Here is a 9,399-nt window from a genome sequence, read left to right as displayed (position 1 = left end):
CAGTTTTTCCTCAAATCATGACAACAAAATGTTTAATCTTTTGTTGCCAAGCAAATAAAAACTACAAACTTTAACAAAGAAAATTCTTGATAATTTGGAGTGAATTTAATAGTGCTTGTAAAAGTTATTCTTTCACTCTCTCCTCCCCTCACTAATCTCCTTGCAACATGACTGTTGAACCCTAAACGCTGATTATGGAGGCAAGATTCAGATGGTTAAACTGTATTGCAGCAAGCGAAATATACACCTTACCTTTAACCTTGTTCTTCATGCGTAAGCCCACACTCCTAGAACTACTCTCCCTCTCCCCTGCAAAAAAACAATCCAGTGTAACCACCTTTCTAAGTACATACACATTAGCCTCTTAAGCCTAGCTCACACTGTTCCTTCTTGCGACCTATAGTCCTTCCTCTAAGCTTTGTGATGGTTGATATATCCACAGTACTGCCCTGAAGGGAAATAAATTATGAGCTATCCATTAATCAAGCTGTTCATTTTGAATATTGTTTCTAATTTAGACTCTTCTCTGGTGGACAAACTGCATGTGAACTGCAGTGAACTATTATTCTGCCTATATTTGGTCACGCTTCATAAAGTGCAGGAAACTAAAACGGATGTCTTCCTTCACAATCATTATTCTTGTAGCTGACAATCACTAGCAGAGATTAAGACCACCAGTTTTCACTTGCTCATTATTTAATGAGTTCAGTCATCATTCCTATCAAGGACATCTAACAATAAGCTATGGTTGTTGTAATCACTGAATGTGAGAGAATGCTGCATACTTAAATTTGACTCCATATTCTAATAGCATTGCCACCGAGGCATAAGTAAACTGTCTAGCCTATAATTCCTGTAAAATGGATTCTGCCAGTTCATAAGAACTAAGGAGAAACTGAAGTATGAGAAATACTATTTGAGTATTTTAAAATAATTGACCCTTTTTCTCATCCTTTATTCTTCCCCCACTAATACGAAATGATTATAACTTGTTGGGGTGTATTGTTTAATTAATAACCTGCATTTGTCATAAAATAGCTAATTTTCAAGATATTTTTGAGGACTGTGACTCTACATACTACACCCCTATTAGGGCTTGCTTTCTAATTAGTTAACCCCACTACAAATGAGTATGGGGATGTGAAGATGCCAGAATGCTTCCTAATTTAAAGTAAACTAGATATAATTCATCACAATGAAGTATGCTGATCCTGTATTGCTTCCTGCAAGAATTGAAGGATTTCCTCCTTCAAGATTGCTTCCTGAAGCTTTAGCTATTAGTTAAAACCTAAAAAGAGGTTTATCCACCAAAGACATTCAATGAAGGAAACACGTGAACTGAGCACAGCTGCCCACAGAACATGTCCTTGTGGCTTTGGATGAAGTCAATGGCTCTAGATACAGTATCTAAAGAGATAAGTCAGAGGTGAATCTAGTGTTTGTGCTGTTTATATCACTGATTTACACATTGTCCAGTAGCAACAGCGCCAGCAAATTTTGAGTAAACACTTGCTGGATACTGAAGCTGCTGGGAGTTGCAGAAGTCCTTCCCACTAAATATATGCCTTTGAAAAACTTCAGATTTTTCATAGGGAAAAATGTCTAAGCCTAAACAAAACAAAATAAGAATTCTACATTTAGCACGAAATGTCTTACCAAGAAGTTTCGGTTCAGTAAGTGAGCATAAGCTGATGTGAAACAGTATGTCACAATTTTTTGCTTCTATCTTCCATGACATAAATTTGAGATGAAATAGCATTCTATAGCAATTTAAAACTAGTTTCACATTGATGTAATGCCAATGCTTTGGATTAAAAGATCCAAACCATGACAAAAGAATAAATGCCATAGGTTAACCTGGAATTTCAGGAGTATTTTTTTTTCCTGCCAAGAATGTAATTTAGAAATTGCTGCAAGAAAACATTTCAAGCTTTTATCTTCAGTAAGGTGAATTGTGGCCAGGAAAACCACACAGGAGAAAATAAGGAAATGTTAAGTAGGATATATGAATTTCACATGGAAGATTACATGCACTAGATTTGAATAAAAGTAGTGTCAGAAATAAAGTATAGTAAAAAAGAGAGGTATTAAAGGCTTACCAACAGGATTCATAGAAAAATTCAATTCCTTTTCCTGGGCTATCAGGGCACTGTACTGACTTTTTAAGTTCAGACCTAAGGGTGGGGAAGGAGCTTTTTCACCTGCTTCTGGGAGTCACAAGCCCTCCAAACTCTACCACCTTGGCAGTCTCCATCCTCCTCTCACTTGAGCAGCACCCTTAGCTGTCCCTCCTTCTTCCCACTGCACTCTCACCTGCACCAGGTCTCAGCGAGAACCCTGTCTAGCCACCATTCATCCTCCCTGACAATGTAAGGAAGCCCACCTCCTCCACTGGGGCTGGAGCACCTCAACCAGAGCAGGGCTTCCCCAGGGCTGACTGCTGCCACACCAGCCACAAGGGCAGCACCCAGCCCCCCCGCTGCAGCAGGTGCTGTCTCCAGCCAGCACCACTCACCACCACTGGGGCACCCTCCCGCACCATCTGGAGCGGTGCTCAGCCCTTGGCCCCACCACCTCCCTTGGCTCCCACTTACCAAACCAACAGGGGACCCCCCCCCACCCCCGCAGGCTACCAGCAGCCCAGCACCTCCACTCAGCACTTTGAACCCTTCACTGCAGTGTGCACTGGTGGCCCCCCCCCCATTCAAGAAGCAGCCAATCAGGACTCAGCTAACAACTAATGACCTGCTAATCAGGAAGCCTCTAAAAGAAGCTGTGGGCTGTAGAAGGCTCTGGAAGCTTCTAGCAGCAACTGATGGGGCAGTGGCAGCAGCTGGGATTCCAGTGCGAACACAAAACTGGGACAAGCAAACAACTAAGGGAACAAGTTGCAGCAAGAGGAAGTTCTGGTTAGATATAAGAAAAAGAAATTCCACAGGAAGTGTGGTCACACGCCAGAGTAGGGGCCCGGAGAGATAAGCCCCGAAAAACCTGAGCTAATGTCAGCCTTGCTTCGAGTCGTGGGTTGGGCCAGCTTGGCCTCCGAAGGAGCCTGCCAACGTAAAGCATCCTCCGACTTACACCAGCACGCTCGTGCAGATTCAACAGTGTTTTGTTAAGTGGCAGGTCACACCTGAGCTCAGTAACGTAACTGGCAGGCTGTGAACACGAGAGTTTGCGGTGGGATCAAGCCAAAAGTCTGACTAGCCGGGGGGATGTACACCTACGTAAGACTATGAGAAAGGGCTACAGCATACGTAATACTTCCTCCTGCTGCTCTCTTAGGGTCCAGCCATTGGTAACTTCAGCATTTCCTGAGCTGACATTGTTGCTACCTGTTTAATAATTCAAAGGATTTCTCTTCCAGTAATTTGTTGTGTTTCCTCTTGAACCCACGTAAGCTTTAAGCAATGACAGCATCCTGGGACCAAGAATTTCAGAAGTTTACTGTACGTCACGGGATGAACCACCTCTTTTTGCTTGTTTTGAACCTACCCCTCTTGCTAGTTTCGTTTGATGCCTCTACTTCTTTCACAGACACTTAGTTCCTATTCAGCTGTCAGACACCGCTCATCATTTTCTAATACACGTCTAATCACGCCACTTGTGAGTTTACTGCCACTTACACATGTCGTTACGGAGTGGCAGGACCAAATGAAGCTGTGACTGCAGGGTAGAGGTAGGCCTTGAATAGATCCAGGCTTAAACAGGCAAACCTCTGCTGCAACGAGGTCTGTTTCTGAGGGAAAGGTTCAGGCATTATCTTTCCTGAAAGCCCTGAGCTTTTCATCTGTGCAGCTATGCCAGTCACTCAAGTATCTGGATGGCGCAGTGTTTGTTCATGATAGATGAGCTGTATCATTAGGTGTCATTGGCATTTGAGTCTGGAACATCTCATGTTACCCACTATTGATCTGACAGATGTTGAATAAGATAGAGGACAGTATTACTTGTGGGACCTGGCATATGAGAGCTTTCAGTATTAAAAATAGCTGCCCGTCTCAGACCTGTGAGATATAGCAGAAAAGAAATGAGTGAAGACAGGATAATGTCATTCTAATGATTCATGCCATGTTGTGCAGCTGGGCCAATTATACTTTATGACTGAGTGATACTAAGACAGGAAACTGAGGTATTTTCCCCCAACATTGTTGATGCTTTGAATTCTCTTTGTTATATTTAAAAAGAAACTATTTTTTACAAGCCATTTCTATTAAGGTTTTGAATGCTTTCCAAAACTTTGATATAATCAGTATCCTGGAAAAAAAGTCATCCTGGAAAGTGACTGTCTGTCAGGCAGTTGTTCCCTCAGCCAGGTAGAGCTGTTTCTGTATAACTTCCAGGTCCAGCCTAGACCAAAATAGATCAGTGTTTGCTAAATACCAGTTTCAAAAACATAGCACAGCAAGATCACATACCTCTTTAAGAACACTTCTTACACTTAGAATTATTTACGTGGATGTGTTCTTGTATAAAAACACACTGCAGATAAAGGCTTATTTTAATGTTCAGGGCAAGGTCTGAATAGTCTGAAAGGAAAAGGGTGGTGTGTATAGTACTAACAGCAAGGCAAGAAGGCTGGAAGAAAGAAGGCTAGTCTTCAAAAGCTAATATGAAAAAGCTTTTACTAACTTATACTAAGTACATTATTTTTGACAGGTAGTGAGAGATATTTAAAAAACAAAGATTCATTTTTTCACTGCTATGAAATTAGGCTTACTCATTGGATACATCGTTCAAAATCCAACAGAGCTGATGAGAACCTTTTGGTTGACTTCAGTGGGTTCTGGATCTTCACTGATGTCTTAGCTCCTGGAAATTCCAGTCCTAGCAAAAGCACATGGATAATGGCTCAAGATTTAAATGGAAGGATCTGTATTTCACTCCAAGATATATTAAAAAAAATCATCTGGATAAAAAACATGTCCGATGCTTTATTTGTGCGATTCTGTGAATTCAATCAGTCTCCTGTCTGCCACATTTGAAACAAGGAAATGTTTTGTCAGATAATGCTCTTAAACTGCATCTAAAGTCTTATCACAGGATTGAAATGGGAAGCAATGCTGCTGTTAAAATCCAGTCTTGCTAACACAAAAATCTGCTGACCTTATTGAGGTTGCCCTTCCAGTGCATTTGAGCATGTTTTCCTAGATTTATGATAAATACACGTGGATGGAAAAACAGATTTGATTGAACAGAAGATGTGACAAATATATTCTCTTTGGCTCTGCTCTAAAAAGTGCTTGTATAGAGTATATTGCTTGCCGTTAACTGAAAATAAATCTTTATTAAAATCTACCTATCTATAAACATCCTAAAAATTGTGTTGAAAAATGTATTAATACTTAACTAGATCTTTTTATATTTAAATTAAATAATAAAGAGTTCAATATGTACATAATTTCACATTTACAAATTAATCTTAGGTTCTGAAGGAAATTTGCATATACTGCAGGCAGAAGATACTTTTCTTCAACATGTTGCAGCTTCTTCAATGTTTTTTGAAATTCAAGTGGATAAGATATCTTTATTCCAGAGGCAAAGCACAGAAAGCTAGTGGGAATATATCCGTTTGGAGACATTTTTTCCTTCAGGACTAAACAAAAGGGGTTCATAAATCCCATAGCTCCAGCTTTTGGCTTCTTTTGGGAAAAACACTATGTGAGATAGAAAAATTGTCTTGCTATCTACCCTTTTTGTCACAAAATACAAAGCACATTTGGTCTGAACAGATGGCCACAGAATTCAGTGGAAAGATTCCACTGATTTCAATAGGAATTGGATCAGGTTTGAGGTCTCAAACCTACTAGTAGGTTAGAGTATTAATTTGATATCTCTGGGAGTAGGATCATGGCTCTAGATATGTCTGCCAACTCTCACATTCCTAAATGGAAGCTTCAATTTCAAAACTTGTGCAGAGGTCTATCACTTCTAGTTTATTTGAAAGTAGCTGTATGCTATGTATTGTAGCGCACAGGTCAAATTCATACTACGATGTCTAAAATACGTTCCTGGAGCATTTGCTTTCAGGTTTACATAACCAAACTATCATGAAGACTGTTAAAAACTACTCTAGCAGCTCTTTAGCTTATCAGTCATAATAATGACTGTGTTTGAAGCAACATGCTGTTATTTTGCATATGTTCAGAGATAATACATATGTCTCCTTGAAGATTTCTGACTCCCTTCCTGAGAAAAGTTCCATGATGGTGAAATACTAGGAAATTATGCATGTGCTGGGTGGGCAAACTGAAGCCAAGAAGATGGAATTGATTATCTCAGGAATTAAACATTGGATCACAGAAACAGCAAGGAATAGACTCAGGATCTCTCTTTTCCTGTAACAGTATATTGCTATACCACTTTCTATTGACTGTCATTACTTCTACCACTTTGACGTTCCAAATAGTTTTGTTTGAACCCAGAAGAATCTATTCAATAGATTCTAAGTAAATCAGCAATTTGACCATGACATACTTTTGCACAGGGTTTCGGGGCTTCTGTTTGTGAGAATGAGATTTTACAGATGCATTTCGAACTGCGATGCTGCTCATTTGTTTGTTTTCTGAGGAAAACTCTTACTTGGGAATCCAGGTATGTTTGGGGGATGTGGTCTAAATACCACACTGTGAAAAACAGGGTGCAGTAGTGAAAAATTCCTGCAAGCTGTGCCAGAAAATTAATCGACACAAATGGACTGTAATAGGAGGGAATCAAACTCTGCCTCTAGGAGCTTTTTTAATTAAATGCCTAAGATCTCCTCATTCCCATCTTGCTCTTCATGCTGTCACTCACAGTTGTTCAAAATGCCATCAAATCAGAAATGCTCACTTTCTCACAACAAATGGTAGCATTTTTCACATGTCCTTTGCACAGCTGTTTAATGACCACACAAACTGCAGCTCAGCATTAACTGAGACATAATTCTGTTGCACAGGAACAGAGTTTTGCCTGTTTCATTTGACGCATGGGGCATCTGCCCCTGCAATCCTCTTATGAACATAAACATTACTTTAGGAAGCTATTCCATGATGACAAAGGTACCAAAGAGCAGAAACCTAGCCCGGAGCTTTTTGTCCTTGGAAGATGGGTAAAATATTTACACTGATTAAAAATAAAAATAGAAATTCCATCCCCTGTTATGAAAATGGAGTAGTTAATATGACTAGAGACTCTTTTTGTTACATTGTGAATATTCTATTCACAATATTCAATTTGAGTACAAGTTGCACTATTTGAGGTTCTTTGAATAATTCAGATGCATTCATTTACTCTTGATTAGTGGATCAGGTTCTTCAAAAAGTGAGTATTTATTTTATTTTATGACATGTAGCATTAATAATGTATTACCTTTCTCACAAGCTGCTTTTTAAAGAAAGCAATAAAAATATGCAGGGAGACAAGACTTCTGAATAGAGATTAAGGAACCATGGAGCCACTTAAGCTGTCATTTTGAAAATAGTCTATTATAACTGCTATTTCTCAGGGAGGAAAAATACAATCTTGATAATGCAAAAGGGTGAGTAACCTGGGTTGAACAGATGATGCAATGCCAGAGAATTACAGCAGTGACTTCAGTACAATAAATGGCAGAGAGGCAATAGTATTCCATGTCTTCATTGTGATGAGTATGTTTTTTGGGAACAACTTTTGAGTATTTTTATAAAATATTACATGGAATTTATTTGGATTATCAAATAGCGTATGAAAATTGCAATGGGCAAAGGCCAAATAAAATTACTAGGACCACTGGTAATATTAGTTATGGCAAATGAAAAATCACCGCTGTCAAGTCTGAGGACTTTAAAGCTTGAAGAAGAAAAAAGTTTTAAAAACCATCTGGTTGGAGAGAAACTCTTCTGAAGAAGGGCCATTTCTGCAGACATATTAAAGAAGTGGCTCCTGAGAGATGTGATCACTCTCAGTGAGCTGTGAGCATTGTTAATTGTCCAGATGTCCTTGGTAGACTGCACAAGCCTGTGAGAAATGCCCTAGTCAGACAGATGAGAAGTCTGTCCAGCTCTGTGATCTGGCTCTGACCGAGGCAGCTGGACACGCTGTTCAGGAGTGCGTGCCTGGTCGCCTTCTGCTGTCCTGTCCCCTCACGCTGTCCTCCGGCATCCACACTTTCTAAGTTAGAGGTGTGGGAAGCTGTACTCCTGCCCATCCCTTTCAGTATCTGCACATAGATCTGTTGTCCATTAATTTCTCTAGCCTTTATTGGCCCTGCTGGTACTGTCTGCCTGCACAATCTCCTGTGACAAAAATATAAGTAAGGTTAAATAGGTAGGAAAGATAGGTAGGTAATAAGTAAGTAGGTAGGTAGGTAAGATGAGTTAATAGCAATTAAAATGTTGCCATCCCTTGTGAGTAAAATTTACAGGTGTGCTTAAGTTTTCATAAAGATTTTCATTCTAGCCTAAAATACAAAGATAGAAAAAGAACAAGGTTAAAATTAAGGTTGAATGATTTTTATTTCCCTTTAAGGACAGAATTTTTTTAGATAGAAAGCCCAAAAGGGAGCATCTGACAGTACAAGAAGTTGATTGTAAAAGTGACCATGTTAGTATATATTTCAGTGCTAATTTCATTCCCTTACAGTATTTGACTCCTCAAACTTCACAACAGCTTTAGACATCAGGATGTCCTTGATTGCCAGTTGTTTCTCTGTTGTCTGCCTTCCTTGAGTGCTCAGTTAGCATATCTGTTTTCTCTTAATTCCACTTGTTGACTGATAATTATATGAAGATTAGGATGGCTCAGTTACCTTTGCGAGCTTCATTTCTAGCATCACACTTAGATTACCCCAGAATATGGCTCTCTCAAACAGAATTTGAGAGGTAAATTTGTTTTTTTTTTGTTTGCTAAAATCTTTTTCATTGCTAAAATCAATATAATTGTTTAGGTTGTGTTGAAAGACGTGACAGGAACAAACTGACATAGCATCTGGAGATATCACCAGACCTTTTCTTATTCCCAACCTTTTTGTAACTATGCTGGTTAAAGATAAAATTATGTGATGTAATGCTTAATGAGTTGTACAAATCACTTTCATTACATCTACATCAATACATACAGTTTTCCATAGTAGCAGTACTACCATCAACTAACGCTTCTCAGCACTACAAAGTAATTTTAGCGAATAACTGTATCTTCTACTGTAATAAATACATGATTTACTTTTTTAAGCAAACAAGGTTACAATAACCTTGATTAATTCGGTAGATTTTTTTATTGAGCCATATAGTTACAGCCTCCTCATGTCAAACTTCTTAGACTTACGCTTTCTTTGCTTGCAATTTCTGAACAGCTAAAGTCTCCCTAGAGGGTCAACACTCAATCGATCACTACATTTTAAACCCTTTATGCAAACTACCAATTATAGAATCAATAGTCACA

This window comes from Struthio camelus, chromosome 11 (genome assembly GCF_040807025.1).
Source record: "Struthio camelus isolate bStrCam1 chromosome 11, bStrCam1.hap1, whole genome shotgun sequence".
NCBI lineage: Eukaryota > Metazoa > Chordata > Aves > Struthioniformes > Struthionidae > Struthio > Struthio camelus.
The sequence above is the reverse complement of the archived record's forward strand: the minus strand, read 5'-3'. Positions refer to the sequence as shown.